The sequence below is a fragment of the Triturus cristatus genome, chromosome 8, assembly GCF_964204655.1.
Source record: "Triturus cristatus chromosome 8, aTriCri1.1, whole genome shotgun sequence".
Classification (NCBI taxonomy): Eukaryota; Metazoa; Chordata; class Amphibia; order Caudata; family Salamandridae; genus Triturus; species Triturus cristatus.
This window is the reverse complement of record NC_140591.1, coordinates 573,693,155-573,702,147: the sequence shown is the minus strand read 5'-3', so window position 1 is coordinate 573,702,147 and position 8,993 is coordinate 573,693,155.

The window sequence follows — 8,993 nt, the reverse complement described above, 5'->3', positions numbered from 1 at the left end:
ACTCAAGCAAATAGCGCTTACAGAGTAATTGAAGGAGGCTGTGTCCCTCCGCAAGTAAACAATCCAATCCTGGTAGCTGGGCCAAAAGCAGACAGGGTGGCAACCCTCAGTGTAATGATTGCCTCCAGTGCAATCATTACACTGTGTTTTGCATCAGCCATTACGCAAAACGACGCGCACCAATCCAAATTGCAGGCATTGCAGCGACACGACTTAGCCCTCGTATGACAAGGGCAGTGCATGCGATGCTTTCGCCGGGCCGAGACCTAAAAATGCAATTCCAGCAGTCAGAGTAAACTCGAGGATCACCTGCAGGCTCCTAGGAATAGTATGGCGGAAAATAAAAAGTGGTACTTTTAGTCGAGGGTGTATATCTAGGGCAGTATTCATAAAGCGACATTTATACACCTATTCATAAAGTTCAATTCATGCACCTGTAGATTTACTCTTGTGTATATTTACTCTTATACTTTGGAGTACTATTTCTGACTATGAGAGTAAAGTTTCAATCCCTGAAGCCAAAGGGTAGAGCCAGATTTATGAGTGCAGAGTTACTACAGTAAGTTTTCACCTATTTGCAGAGGTCTTCGCCACCAAGGCAGAGATCTCCCTATGGCAAAGTATAGGGAAAAGTAAAATGGTTATCAAACTTTAAAAATAATCTACTGTTACATATAAATGTAAAATAATTTCCCCAATGTGTTTTTATACCTAGAACTATTAGAAAAGGTATAGCATATGATGTTAAAAGCTTCTTAAAAAATTATTGAATTAAAATATATTTCGTTTCTGTTTAATTATTCAGTTAAAGCTGTATTAAAAATATATCCCATCTGCAGTAACATTTTTGCATTTTTTAATATGTTTTAAGCATTACTAAAAGTCATGGGTAAAATACATTCGTTTTAATCAATCTAAGGTTTTAGCAGCAAATTAAAAGTTACATTTGATTTTCATTTAAATTTAATACATGTTTTACTCTTCCCTACATCCCACCCATTTAGTAGCAAATATTTCCTATTTTCCAGCCACTCACCTAGGTTCCGCCCGCATTTATTCTTGAAATGTATAAGAGCATGTGCAGAAATCTCTGCAAACGGTGCGGAGATCACTGTATAGAAAAGACAGAGGAGTAGTAGACCTCATCTAAGTTTTTGACTTGCATTACGTTGGGCGTGAGAAGTACTATTGTAGTACTAATAAATGCTCAACACAGTGCACGTTGTGAAAAGGCCACATCTTGTTTCGTGAAGGTGATCAGCATCGCTCATTCAGGAACATTCATAGTTTCTAGAATTCAAAAAGTACTGTCTGCTAATAACATTTCTGAAATGAAAAATCCCCAGAATACCTACTTTTTCGTAAAAGTATTTGCTTGCTATTTTATACTTTGCAAATTCCGTGATGTAAGAAGGTGGAGTATTGTTGGTGATGCTGGTTAGGCTTCAGCATGCAATACTCTCACAGACCACAAAGATGGTTCTTGGATTCACAATAATAAATCCTTCGCCAGTGCTGGTTGTGTAGCAAATAACAATCAGGCTTTACTAGAGGAACATGTGTTAAGCATTTCAGAGTACCCACATGGACGATAAGTAATAAACATGACTCAGTAGAAATCCGACATCAATTTATAAAAATAAAGTCCAAGACACCAAAATGAAGGTGATCAGATACAGGAATCAATAGCCAGATGATGACCCCGGTTTAAAATGCAATCCTCCCTTTCCAAACCAAAATTTAATGACCAGGTGGCCTGTTTTAGAGTAACTTTTAGTTGATGCGGCAACAAAGTAAACATCAGAGAAGGGTCTAATTGCAGCAAATCTGCCGCATTCACAACATTTCTGTAGATTCATGAATTTTCTTTTGGGCCATCTAAAATTTCTTTTAGCAGCCAGAACCAAGTGCACCGTAATCACTCTTAGCTAGGCGCACGGCCAGGTGCACTACCACTGCGAGGCCCTGCACTAAAGGACTTCTCAACCCAAGTTCTAGTCTTAAATCAGCCACAGAAAGAGGTGGGTTAACCGGGGCCAGGCTTCCAAGAATTCAACCTCCCATTGTATTTAAAAAGCCTAATTTCGATACTTCAATCAATTACGTGCCATATAATAGGGAGGCAGGAAGCTTAACACGATAAACCTCCAATAAAAGTGAAAAATGTCTTCTCCTGGTGGCCCTATAAAGAGACCCTAGCCATTTAGCTGGGTAGTGGCTTTAGACATATTTTTTTCTATATGGGCTTTATCACTTAGATTTCCACGCACTATCTTCCCCAGAAAAGTATACGATTTTACAATTTCCAATTCTTGACCACCCAATGACTATGCAAAATGTCCACATTTTGCCTCCTTCCTCCCATGCACACACATACATTTACTTTTGGATACATTGATCTTTAAATAATGAGCCTCAGCTAATTTTGGAATGCCTGCAAATGGCTGTTTAAACCTTTCGTGGTAAGATCAAAAATTATTATGTGGTCTGCATAAAGTAAGCACACAATAATATTTCCCCCTAATATCAGGACAATACCCTCATTTCATGCCAAATGGTCAGGAAGGTCTGAAGTTTATATGGAGAAGAGAAGGGGGGCAAGCACACACCCTTGTTTTAACCCAATGGGACTACGGATAGCTTGCAATAGACCCATATCCCAACTCAATAAAACACCTAGGAGGACATTCACAAGGAGCTATAGCCAAGTTAACGGCACTTTATCGCAGCCAAAGTTGTGATAAATTTATCGCCCCATTCACAAGCTGGTGTTAACAGCCCACAGCACCAGTTTACCCACGATAGCAGCCGCAAAAAACATTGCCACAGAAGACCCCCGCAACTATCGCTAATGAGATGCAGAGTAGGCGTTCCCGTACCCAAAGCAGCGACAACACCACTCCACAATATACACAACGACCAGCCAGAACAGCGATAAGCACATAAAACAGGTGATAAGGCGCGATAGCAGCAGGATAAATACACATGCTCTGACCTGGTGCAAAGTCGGACCACAGCCTGCACCACAAAAGGGAGTACAGCCCACAGCCACATCAGAAGGGCAACAGATGCCATGGAGCCACTGGTCATGTGGCCTGGACATCCAAGAGGGCCACAACACCCACCGCCACCACTGCAGGACCCCAACCCCCACCCGGACCCCCCCCCGGACCACCACAGAGGCAGCGCAGACAAAGACAGCGGACCCCCAGGAAACACACCAGCCACGCAGACCCAACACCTGACAACATTTGCCCACTACAGGCTCAAAAGGACAACCATTGTACGCATCCTGACCAACAACGCCCAACAGGCCGACGGCACTAACACAGCGGACAACCAACATCCCAGCCCACAATAAGCTGCTGGCTGTGCTGCACCTGTTGGCCCCCGGAGGAGCCACACAGCCTTCCACATCCAAGTCCCTCACGCTTGTCCTGGACATCACCATCAGCCTGGTACCCCAGTCCCTACACATCCAACACATTGCGCATGATCCGCTGGACACCAAGCAAGGACCATATGCCATTGCTGGATGCACGCACGTGTTGGGGGCAATCCACAACACACGTGTCATACCTGGGCCACCTGCTGACACAGCACACAATCACCGCAACAGAAAGCACACGTCCAACATCAATGTGCAGGCAACAACCGAACCTCCACCAATCTCGCCTCCAAATACCCAGCCAGTGTGCAAGATTCCTCCATTCTCTGACAGTCCATCAGCAACCAGCATTCCCAGGATGGCACCAAGGGAAATGCACAGCCCCTTGGCAAGTTCCAAATGAACACCCCACTTACCTCAACTCCACAACCATGCAACTCACAACTCTGGCAATGCACATGTCACAAAATCACATACAACATGCAAAACAACATGCCCACCCACCAGACATGACAGAACAACTCACAATGGTAACCTGAGCAAGCCGTGAACATGAGCCATCAATGGCATGGCACCTCAGCCACACACTACCCGAATGTGGGGAGAGGTGGCAACCAGGCATGTGTAAAGGAGGCAGGAGAATCATGACTGGGAAAGTACACAATGCCAAAAGTAGCAGAGATGTGCTGGACAGACCGCAGTATGCAGAGCACACCCATATCCATGGCGGCATACACCTCTGGTGTATGGAGTGTAGTGGACAGTGGACGCAACCATGTCAACCCAGCCAGTGGGGGAGTTCGTGAAAATGTTGCCTTTTGTGTCCCCCCCGCAAGCTTGAGCAGAGTGGGATGGCCCAGCGTATGCCAGGCCAACGTAGGGGTGTGAATAAAAAGCACATAGCCCTGGGCGTGGTCCTCTTCTGGAAAGCCCAACTTCTCTGCCAGGGTGGCGCCTCTTACCACGCCGTCCTCTTGAGCGGAGTTGCCTGCGATCCCGTGCGCCTGCTGTGCTCTGGCCCGCTGGACCCCGAACCCATCAGTCCTGCCCCTGCACAGCCAGGCCACACTTATCACCTGCCGAGACCGGTGTGTGTCAAGGAGGGCCCACCACCGTGCCGGTGCAAGCTCCAAGCACCAGTTACATGACCTTTGCAGCCTCCACAGAACCTCGCTTGCCCCCCGACGCTGTGTACTTCAAAGGCCTGCATCTAGAAGCTTCTTCTTACTGCTTATAAACACTGGAACTGTGGTGTGGGATTCTTTTTGTGTGCAGTTTTTTGCTTTATTACCGTGTGAAGTGTTGTACAAATGCTTTACATATTGTGTCTAAGTTAAGCCTGGCTTCACTATGTCAAGCAATCAGAGGGTTGGGCACAGGTTAACGAGCATGAATAGAACCTGGGTGATTGCATGAGTGCAGGAGTAGAGCCTGGATGATTGAAAGACTGCATGGGTAGTGCTTGGGTGATTGCATGAGTGCCACAGAAGTACCTAAGTGCAAATATGACTGCATGGTAATGCCTGAGTGATTGCATGAGTGCATGGGTAGTGGCTGGTTGATTGCGTGAATGCAGGGATAATCTCTGCATAAACGGAAGAGTGCATGGGTAGTGCCTGAGTGATTGCATGGGTAGTGCCTGGGTGATTGTGTGAATGCAGGGGTAATGTCTGGATGAATGGACGAGTGCATAGGTAGTGCATTGGTGATTTTATAAGTGCATGGGTAGTGGCTGAGTGATTTGAGATGTGCATTGATAGTGCCTGGATGAGTGGAGGAGTGCATGGGTAGTGCCTGGGTTATTCCATGAGCTGCATAGGTAGTGCCTGGGTGATTGCATGACTGCAGGGGTAGTGCCTGAGGGATTGAAGGAGTGCGTGGGTAATGCCTATGTGATTGCATGAGTGCAGGGGTAATGCCTGTTTGATTCAAGGAGTACATGGGTAATGCCTGGGTGCATGGAAGAGCACATGGGTAGTGCCTGGGTGCATGTGGACTGCATGGGTAGTTCCTTGGTCATTGCATGAGTGCAGGAGTAGTGCCTGGATGATTGCAAGACTGCATGGGTAGTGCTTGGGTGATTGCATGAGTGCCGCAGAAGTGCATGAGTGCATGTGTGAGTGCATGGGTAATACCTGGTTGATTGCATGAGTGCATGGGTAATGCTTCTGTGATTGCTTGATTGCAGGGGTAATGTCTAGATGAATGGAGGAGTGTATGGGTAGTGCCTGTGTGATTAGACAAGTACCTAGGTAGTGCCTGGGTGATTTTATAAGTGCATGGGTAGTGGCTGGGTGATTGAAGGAGTGCATGGATAGTGCCTGGATGAGTGAAAGAGTGCAAGGGTAGTGCCTGTGTTATTCCATGAGTGCATAGGTACTGCCTGGGTGTATGCATGACGGCAGGGGTAGCGCCTGAGGGATTGAAGGAGTGCATGGGTAATGCCTGTGTGATTACATGAGTGCAGGGGTAATGCCTGTGTGATTGAAGGTTTGCATGGGTAATGCCTAGGTGCATGTAGAACTGCATGGGTAGTTCCTGGGTGATTGGAGGAGTGTGTTAGTAGTACCTGAGTGATTGCATGAGTGCAGGAGTAGTGCCTGGATGATTGGAAGACTGCATGGGTAGTGCTTGGGTTATTGCATGAGTGCCCGCAGAAGTGCCTGACTGCATGTATGACTGCATGGGCAGTGCCTGAGTGACTGTGTGAGTGCATGGGTAGTGCCTGGGTGATTGTGTGAATGCAGGGGTAATGACTGGATGAATGCAGGAGTGCATGGGTAGTGCCTGAGTGATTAGACGAGTGCATGGGTAGTGCATTGGTGATTTTAATAAGTGCATGGGTAGTGACTGGGTGATTGGAAGAGTGCATTGATAGTGCCTGAGTGATTGAAGGAGTACATGTGTAATGCCTGTGTGATTGCATGAGTGCAGGGGTAATGTCTGGGTGATTGATGAAGTACATGGGTAATGCCTGGGTGCATGGAACAGTGTGAGGATAGTGACTGGGTGCATGTAGGACTGCATGGGTAGTTCCTGGGTGATTGGAGGAGTGCATGAATAGTACCTGGGTGATTGCATGAGTGCAGGAGTAGAGCCTGAATGATTGAAAGACTGCATGGTTAGTGCTTGGGTGATTGCATGAGTGCATGTATGACTGCATGGGTAGTGCCTGAGTGATTGCATGAGTGCATGGGTAGTGGCTGGTTGATTGCGTGAATTCAGGGTAATGTCTGGATGATTGGAGGAGTGCATGGGTAGTGTCTGAGTGATTGCATGAGTGCATGGGTAGTGCCTGGGTGATTGTGTGAATGCAGGGGTAATATCTGGATCAATGGACTAGTGCATAGGTAGTGCATTGGTGATTTTATAAGTGCATTTGTAGTGGCCGGGTGATTTGAGGAGTGTATTGATAGTGCCTGGATGAGTTGAAGAGTGCATGGGTAGTGCCTGGGTTATTCCATGAGTGCATAGGTAGTACCTGGGTGATTGCATGACTGCAGGGGTAGTGCCTGAGTAATTGAAGGAATGAATGTGTAATGCCTGTGTGATTGCATGAGTGCAGGGGTAATATCTGGGTGATTGTAGGAGTGCATGGGTAATGCCTGGGTGCATGCAAGAGTGCATGGGTAGTACCTGGGTGCATGTAGGATTGCATGGGTAGTTTCTGGGTGATTGGAGGAGTGCAGGAGTAGTGCAGGAGTAGTGCCTGGATGATTGGAAGTCTGCATAAGTAGTGCTTGGGTGATTGCATGAGTGCCGCAGAAGTGGTTGAGTACATATATGAGTGCATGGGTAATGCCTGAGTGATTGCATAAGTGCAGGGGTAATGTCTGGGTAAATTGGAGGAGTGCATGGGCACTGTCTGAGTGATTAAAAGAGTGCATGGGTAATGCCTGGGTGATTGCATGAATGCAGGGGTAATGTCTAGATGAATGGAGGAGTGTATGGATAGTGCCTGAGTGATTAGACGAGTGCATAGGTGGGGGCTGGTTGATTTTATAAGTGCATGGGTAGTGGCTGGGTGATTGGAAGAGTGCATGGATATTTCCTGGATGAGTGGAGTAGTGCAAGGGTAGTGTCAGGGTTATTCAATGAGTGCATAGGTAGTGCCTTTGTGATTGCATGACTGCAGGGGTGGTGCCTGAGGGATTGAAGTAGTGCATGGGTAATGCCTCTGTGATTGCATGAGTGCAGGGCTAATGCCTGTGTGATTGAAGGAGTGTATGGGTAATGCCTAGGTGCATGTAGGACTGCATGGGAAGTTCCTGTGTGATTGGAGGAGTGCATGAGTAGTGCCTGGGTGATTGCAGGAGTGCAGAAGTAGTGCCTGGATGTTTGGAAGACTACATAGGTAGGGTTTGGGTGGTTACATGAGTGCTGCAGAAGTGTCTGAGTGCATGTATGACTGCATGGGTAGTGCCTGAATGAATTCACGAGTGTATGGGTGCTGCCTGGGTGATGAGAGGAGTGCTAAGGTAGTGCATTGGTGATTTAATACGTGCACGGGTAGTGACTGGGTGATTGGAGGAGTGCATTGAAAGTGCCTGTATGAGTGGAGGAGTGCAATGGTAGTGCCTGTGTGATTGCATGACTGCAAGGGTAGTACCTAAGTGATTAAAGGAGTGCATGTGTAATGCCTGTGTGATTGAAGGAGTGCATGGGTAATGCCTGTGTGCATTGAAGAGTGCATGGGTAGTGCCTGAGTGCATGTAGGACTGCATGGGTTGTTCATGGGTGATGTAAGGAGTGCATGAGTAGTACCATGGCGATTGCATGAGTGCAGGTGCAGTGTCTGAATGATTGGAAGACTGCATGGGTTGTACTTGGATGATTGCATGAGTGCTGCAGAAGTGCCTGAGTACATGTATGACTGCATGGGTAGTGCCTGAGTGACTGCATGAGTGCATGGGTAGTGCCTGGGTGAAAGCATTAATGCAGGGGCAATGTCTGGATGAAAGGAGGAATGCATGGGTAGTGCCTGAGTGATTAGATGAGTGTATAGGTAGTGCCTTGGTGATTATATAAGTGCTTGGGTAGTGACTGGGTGATTGGAGGAGTGAATGGATAGTGCCTGGATCAGTGGAGGAGTGCAAGGGTATTGCCTGGGTGATTCAACGAGTGCATAGGTAGAGCCTGGGTGATTGCATTACTGCAGGGGTAGTACCTGAGTGATCGAAGGAGTGCATGTGTAATGACTGTGGGATTGCATGAGTGCGGTGGTAATGTCCATGTGATTGAAGGAGTGCATGGATAATGCCTGGGTGCATGGAAGAGTGAGTGGGTAGTGTCTGGGTGCATGTACGATTGCATGAGTAGTTCCTGGGTGATTGGAGGAGTGCATGAGTAGTACCTGCGTGATTGCATGAGTGCAGGAGTAGTGCCTGGATTATTGGAAGACTGCATGGGTAGTGGTTTGGAGAATGCATGAGTGCCACAGAAGTACTTGAGTGCATGTATGAGTGCATAGGTAATGCCTGGGTGATTTCATAAGTGGAGGGTTAATGACTTGGTGATTGGATGTGTGCATGTCTTATATCTAAGTGTTTGCGGGAGTGTAGGCGTAATGTCGGCGGGATTAGAGGAATGCATAGTTAATACCTTG